This window comes from Cariama cristata, unplaced genomic scaffold (assembly GCF_000690535.1).
Source record: "Cariama cristata isolate BGI_N322 unplaced genomic scaffold, ASM69053v1 scaffold2650, whole genome shotgun sequence".
NCBI classification, from domain to species: Eukaryota; Metazoa; Chordata; class Aves; order Cariamiformes; family Cariamidae; genus Cariama; species Cariama cristata.
In genome coordinates, this window is record NW_009592861.1 from 127,765 (window position 1) to 134,998 (window position 7,234).

At 39.1% G+C, this 7,234-nt stretch overlaps 1 protein-coding gene across 1 annotated transcript in view; it reads left to right on the top strand.

Moving 5' to 3' along the window:
- The window catches only part of RBFOX1 (RNA binding protein, fox-1 homolog (C. elegans) 1), a gene marked incomplete at its 5' end in the record, with an annotated part of 102,290 nt that extends 101,688 nt beyond the window's left edge, over positions 1-602 (top strand). The window contains one exon of the mRNA XM_009698766.1: positions 1-602. This exon is cut by the window's left edge and continues 1,148 nt beyond it.
- Positions 603-7,234: the final 6,632 nt, after the last annotated feature.

The following is a 7,234-nucleotide window of genomic DNA, read 5'->3' on the forward strand; positions in this document are numbered from 1 at the left end:
GTACTTTTTGAAACATGACTGTGTCGTGTAAACAATCTGCAATTTTTCAAGGCATGACAACTCGCCCCTCTCTCATTTTCAAACCAAGGCCATTTTGCTAAATATTGGGCCCAAGACAACTTTTCAACTGGGACAAAAGAGGGACCTCCTTCTGACCGAGCCCTGAGCGGAGAAGGCTGCTTGTCTGGGCCTCGGGCTGGTGCAGCCCAGCAGATGCCCGGGTGGCGGTTTCAAGCATAGTTGAAAAATTGCAGTTTGTCTGTGCATATGTTTGGACTCTTTCCATGTTGTCCTGTTTACAAGTTAACCTAAGTTGGGGTGTTTGTCACGGGTCTTCTTGTTTTTGTATTTAAATAAATAAAGCAGAAAACTGTCTTGCTACAGTTTTGCTGCAGATAATTATATCCTCATGTGTAATGTGCGTGCCTACTGGCAAGCACCTTAGTAAATTATCAATTCACCGCTGTGAACCTGCCAACTTGCTATAACAACTCTGCTTTAAGAAAAGTGTTTGTGATCAGGCTTTCTCTTTGTCATCGTATGTGCATGCAGTATGATCAGTTGAACAATAACCATCAATAAAGTTTCACAAGATTTGAAAACAAAGTTTCTGTAGCATTTATATCTTAAGAATGAAAAATAAATTATCTTTAAAATTGAAACAGAGAGAGAAAGAGACTATATTGATGAAAAATGGGGCAGTAACATATATTTATACTGGTGAGGGAATGAACTGAAATTTCTTAAGAGTTCAATCCCCACATTTATTATGTAAGATATACGAAACAAGCCTCCTAATATTAAAAAAAAAAAGTATGCTTCCTTTAAAGACCACAAAAAAAGCAACTTGAAAAATGTTTACCAAATCTTAGGCTTCCAATTCAAAGTGTGGATGATACATCTTTTTTGGAATTGCACACACAAAATGTCTAACGTGGGGAATAACAGAATTTATTTGCAATTTTGATTTTTGTGAGATGGCTTTGCAACTCCCACTCTCCCAATGATTATATGGCGTTTTAGTCTATCAAAATAATCTTGAAAGGTTGAGGGTGCAGCCCATATTAGAAAATATTTTGTTTATAAAGATCCTACGGTACTCCTAATAGTCATTTTAAAATGTATGTCTGAAATAGTTATGTAAGAAAAGCATTTGAAATTTTTTTACGATATATATTGGGAATGTTTTCACTTATATAAATAACTACTGATAATATGACTTATGAAAAAAATTATTACTACCATATGTGGAATATAGTGACTTCTAAACAGATTTAAAAAAACCCAACACCCTACAAACCCAGAAAATGTGTATATCTGTCTTTAGAAATTAGTGTTTATATCACAGCCGTGATTTGTGAATAAAGAAAAATGGTTTGTAATATCAAAATAAAAGCTTAGTCTGAAAAGGTAAAAAATACGTTGGTGTTCAAAGTCGTTTTGCTTTTCTTTTTTACTGTGTTGGTCGAAGAACTCTCCACCGTTGCACCATCTATACTGTACACGATACACTTACAAACAGAGGTGCTGTTGACAAGATTCACAGCTTTTTTTCCTGCCTGGAAGTGGTGTTTGGGAGCCTGGCGGGGCAGAGGAGCCCGCTGAGGTTCGTGCCTGCCCTGAGTGCCCAGCCCTCCCGCCCAGGGAGTGCGGGCTGGGGCAGGGAGCGGGGATGCTCCCTCTGTGTGTGTGTGTGTGTGTGTCCGTCTGCGTGCGTGTACGGGAGAGCACGATAACCTCATCAGTGGGTCCAAGCTTGGCTGCCGCTGTTTTTCAGCCAGAGCGACGAGATTCAGCACGGGACTGAGTTGAAGGTTTGCTTCCTGAAAAGGCAAGGTTAATCCAGTATCAGATGTATTCTTCAGGCAACGCTGTGTGATACATGAGGAAGAATTGGGGTTTGTTTGCAGGAAATAAAAAAAGGAATTTTCCAAACTGGCTGCATTTAAAGAGGACATTTCATCTAAGAGGATCACAAAAATACCACTGAGATGAAATGTGCCTGTAGCTGCTGGGGGCAGGGGGGCAGTTACTAGTAAGTCTCTGCCTGCTGCTCTCAGATGGGCTCTGCACCACTTCTCTCCAGTGATGGATGGGAGTCAGCCTTTGGTTTAGCTGTCTTTTTCATGGACAGCTGCTATTTCTATGCACCTTCAAGTACAGGGGAGGAAGGAAAGATAGCTGTTCTAGAAGGCTCCTTCTTGTCTTTGTCATCTAAGCCACAGGAAAGATGACTATATGCTTCTAGGTCTGGACTTACCCATCAGTCCAACAGGTCACGATAAGGCTGATGAGTTTAATGTGCCATTAATCATATCATGTGCATGCCAACAGACTTATGTGACTCTTCTACTTGGCTTCATGTTATACTGTAATTTAGCAGAGGAAGAGAAGACATAAAGATAAGGGATTAAATATTGCATATTTTGCAGTTTAGCAGCAAGCTTTACTCTAGAAAGTGCTTGGATCCTTCTGGGAAGGTAAAGAGAAGAAACCCTGATGTTTGCCAGGAATGGTGGGGAGGTATTATGTTAGGCTTACTTTATACCTTTATATGAAATGTGAGCACTAAATGTGCAAGTGTACTCTCCTCCACACTGTGCATGAGGGATGTATGCACAGTGTTTCCTTTGGTGCCTGAATGAAATGACAAAGGTAGTAATACTGAGTAAGGTTTGGATGGAAGGAAGGTGAGAAGCATGTGAATCGATAAATGTGAGTGGGACACACATAGAGAATGGGAAAGACCACATAATTTGGTGGTTGGATTCACCTGTCTGTTGTCTGCTATCATTATTTAGGATTTAATGCAGTAGTGCTTCCTTTCTTGGCCAAGTAGCCAACACATGCTAAATTGATAAAAACTTTTTATTATTGAACAATTGGCCAGAGAATAAGCAAAGCAACATGTGTAACCAAAAGAAAAAAAGGAAAATGCAGTAAGCTTTTCAGGGTTTTTATTTTCAGGGTATAAATTTTCCCAGTTATTTAAAGTTCTAATACAATTTTAATTGTCTAGCAAAGATTGAATTGAAACTTTTTAGGAAATCTTAGAACTGTCTCTGTACTATTCTGTCTTTGGTCATCTTTCAGGGCATGCAGGTTGTTTATTAGCTTCCTACTTGGGTAAAATGTTGAGTTTTTTAAGTAGAATTTAATTTTCTTTAACTTTCTGGGAACTTTGTCCTCAGTTTGAATTGCTGTTGTGCTGTATTGCTGTTTCTTACCTCAAGTGATTTTTTGCAAGTTTGACATGTTCCTATTGCCACATTTTTTCAGTTTTACAGTACAGATGTGTGAGGAAAAAAAAGGCTATGCAAATGATTTTCTCCCTAAAGTACAGCTGAAATATCATCATTTTTGTAAGTGGAGGAGAGAGAAAAGAAGGTAAAAAAAATAAAAATTAAAAGCAACCTTGTTTCAGTGGGAAGAGAAGACTTGAGTGGGAGGTGAGATCAGAAAGGAGACAATGATTTTGGGAGGTCTTTGAAGAATTTATGAGTGTCATGAAAAACAGTCATCTTACCAGTGTTATGAAAGTTTATCATAATACTTCAGTTATTCCTAAAGGGCATACGCTTCACCTCTCACTATAACATGAGCTTTATGCCAAGTCTTTCCAGACTGGAACTTGAGTTCGTACAACACGTGACTTGATTTATACAGCAATGGAGATGTTTGCTTTTTAACTGAAAGGGAAATTGTTCTCCAGCAGCTTTTATGCCTCTCCAGCCCTTCCCTAGTGCTCTGCATACCAATAATTGTCTTGCAGCACTTCACAAAAAGCACAATGGACACAGGCTAGGATCAGGAAAAAATCTAGGTAGTATATGCTAGTATATCGTCAATTTGAATCTTTTCTCTTGATGAGGTAAGACTGAGATTAGCACAGGGAGGAAAAAGATTAAAAGTACTTCTAGATCCATGATGAAGGTACCTGGAAACATCAGTGTCATTTTAGGTGTCCAGTCAAGCGGCATTCAGGGCCAGGAGCTCCTGTTTAGGTCTCTCCAGTAGATGCTATCCTACCTAACGTCCTACCAGGGTGCTCAAGTCACGCAATCATGGTTTATGTGGTCTGCAGTATCCAGTTAGATAGGGGTACTGAGAAGAAGAGTTTTGGTGGAAAGGGAGGTAGAGGTGATTGATTGCCATGCCCACTGAAACCGTGTTCAAAGCACTCACAAATATATGTGGGAGATGGTTTTAAAAAAATCTTCTCTTGGCTCAACTTAATACAGGAGTGGTTTTCTTCTATATGTAGCTGCCATGTAGACCTTCTATTTTACTTAAATAATTAGTCATTGAGAAACACTTCTTTGATAGTCTGTTTATTGGGACTCTGCCCTGGGTTCCAGTCCCTGTTCCACATCAGTCAGAGTGAAAACAAACATACCTCCATGACGCCATTGCTTGCTTAACAGGGATCGGATGACGGCGAAGAGTCCCTTCTCTTTCCCATGAGACAGGCTGGCTTGTTGTAGGTTCCTGATTCCGAAAGAGATTTACAGCTGAAAATCCAAACTGGGGAAAAGCTCATTGTGTTTCAGGTACCTTACAGCACTCCAGTCTGCTTCTCAGCACTGCTTATGGCTGGGTTTAGCTGGCCTCCTGTTAGCTTTGATTTACCCATACATTGCCTGGGCAGCCTGCATCCCTAACCAATTCAATGATTCCATTCTTTAGCAGAAGGCCTGTAAGTCAGGAGTTCAGGACACAGAAAAACTGTTAAATAAATCATGAGTGAATGCAAAAATAATCATTTAATGGACATTACGAAAGGACAGTAAACCAAACAGTTCAGTCCAATGGATGATGTATAACATCTAAACAAATATGACAACTAATTAAGGATTAGGTTCTGCATTTTGGTGACAGGCCTTATAAAAATGAACAGTTAGGTTATGTTAGAGAAAAAAAAAAGCTGCATTTTGCAGATGTCAGGCAGACAGCTCAGTAAGCAGAAAAGCTCAGTTATCCAATTAAAATAAATGTGCAGTGTTCTCAATATAAAGAGCTAAAGCATCCTCATGTTGAGGAGTTAAGATCCTGAAATATAAGTGGAGCAAAAAGTGCTCTCTATAAAGATTAATGTAATCTATCAAGATTAACATTTTGCATGCTGGCAAAGGCACATAGTAATGTTTCAGTTCCTGAAATTGGAAACATTAGACTAAGATCAGTACCAATTTAAACCCCAGGTAACCCCAAATATTGAATTGAATTCATTATTTACAACCATGATGGGCTAATAAACTTGCCATAATAGTTTCTATGGGAAATAGATACCTACAGTAGGTGCTATCCTATTTCCCATAATCCTCTCGGATACTTTATGTGAAATGTAATAACAAGTTGCATAAATGTAATTTAGGGAGAGCTCTTCCACTAAAAGTAATTCCTGATTTATTCAGGAGTTTGATTCCTATCCTAAGAAAGATTAAGGATGTATTTGAACATTGTCGTGTGCATGGGTGTCATGAGAGAGGCCACAAAGTTTCAGGACCACCAGTGGGGGACTTAAACTTCATTTTTTTTTGTTGTTCCTTCCTAACAAAAGAAGTTTATTGCATAACAATAGAAAGCGAGTGGTGGGAAGGGCTCACAATAACAAGCAAACTAGAAACCGGGTTGCACTTTCATTGTAGGAAAGAAGAGTCCACTGTCTAGACCACCATGATAACTGTCAGCAGAGCATATCTTTGTTTTAAGCCAAGATTTAAACCTGCCTTTTGGTGTAGGTCTCCAAAATAAGAGTTTCCAAAGCTGGAAACTTATAACCACGCACAAATTTTCTTAAAGGATATTCAATTCAAGGCATTTGCAACAGAATTAACATGAAACATATGGATTTTCTGGTGATTTATAAAGCTGAACATTATTACTAGGAAGGAGGATTTAGAGGCTTTACCAGGGGTATTAAAATGGAATTCAAGTTTGTGAGTTTTTCTTAAAAAAAACCAACTGTCAAATATTGAAATGAGAGGTGAGAATCTCAGCTCTGCAGTGCTTGAGAAAGCATGGAAGATCATGGCTGTAACACTCCCACCTCTGTTTGATTTTGCCACCCACAGAATTGCCACCTTTTTTGTGAAGTGAGCAGTTGCACTTGCAACTCTGAGTGCTTCTGCTGTCCTCACCTTTATTCTTCTAGAAGCTCTGTTTCATATCTTCTTGGACGCAACTTTTGATGTTCACCCAGAAGGGCAATGATCCAACTTCCTATTATTTGAAAAGAGTCATGGCCTGGGGATAGAGACATTGTTAATTTACAGATTCAGCTGATAAACTGTGTAACTGAGGTTTCATCACAGACTTGAAAGATCTGGAGCCCTGTTGCTCCACAGTTAAAAAGCAAACAAATTTTTTTCAGGAAAAATGGCAAGCAAGAGGGGAAAAAATAGTTTTATCTGGGAAGCTGAAAAGCAGCTTTTATTGGCAGTTCTCACATACTGAGAATAGAGAGAGAAATATGCGTGTTGCTAAAGTTGGTAAATTCTGCTGTAAATTTGTGTGGGATGTCTCTAGATTCTGATACGTGCCTTTTTTTTTTAAAAAAATTTTTTAAACATGACCCACTGTTAGGCCATCCTATAAAAATTCGACATTGTCCCCTGTCTTCAGCCAGCTTTTCCCCTAGTATCTGTTTCCTATGATAAGAATATCCCTAGGTATGTGAGGACGTAATTTGTGCCCTGAGATTAAGAGGAAGGCATGCATCACCGTAGCATGCCGTACCAGTCATCCACTCTGACTCCACTGTGAAATCTCTTACCTCTGGAAAATGAGAAGTGGCAACATGAATACGATAAGCAGTGCAACATGGCCTACTTTTTTGATAATCTTCTTTTCTAGCTTTATTTTCGATGGCTTTGAGGGGAAGTCAATAGAGAAGTCTTTTTGCCCAGTGCCAAAATAATGGAAATACATGTGAATTTGTGCTCTCATCCAGTTGTCCATCTCTTTGTCATTTAGTCAGCCTGATCCTCGCACTGCTGTGTACAATTTTGTACCTGTGTGGAGCCCATCATAGGACTGGGGACAGGAAAATAGAATGTCATTACTGGAACACCCTAAGAAGTAAATTTCCAGTAGAATAAATTATTGTAAAACAACTGGAAGTTTGTGAAGGTGAAAATCAAATATCTTACTCTTACTGAAGGTCAGAAGGAATTAGGTACCATCAGATATCATGGTTAGCATTGATCTGCCCAGATCTAGTGGGAGATCTTCC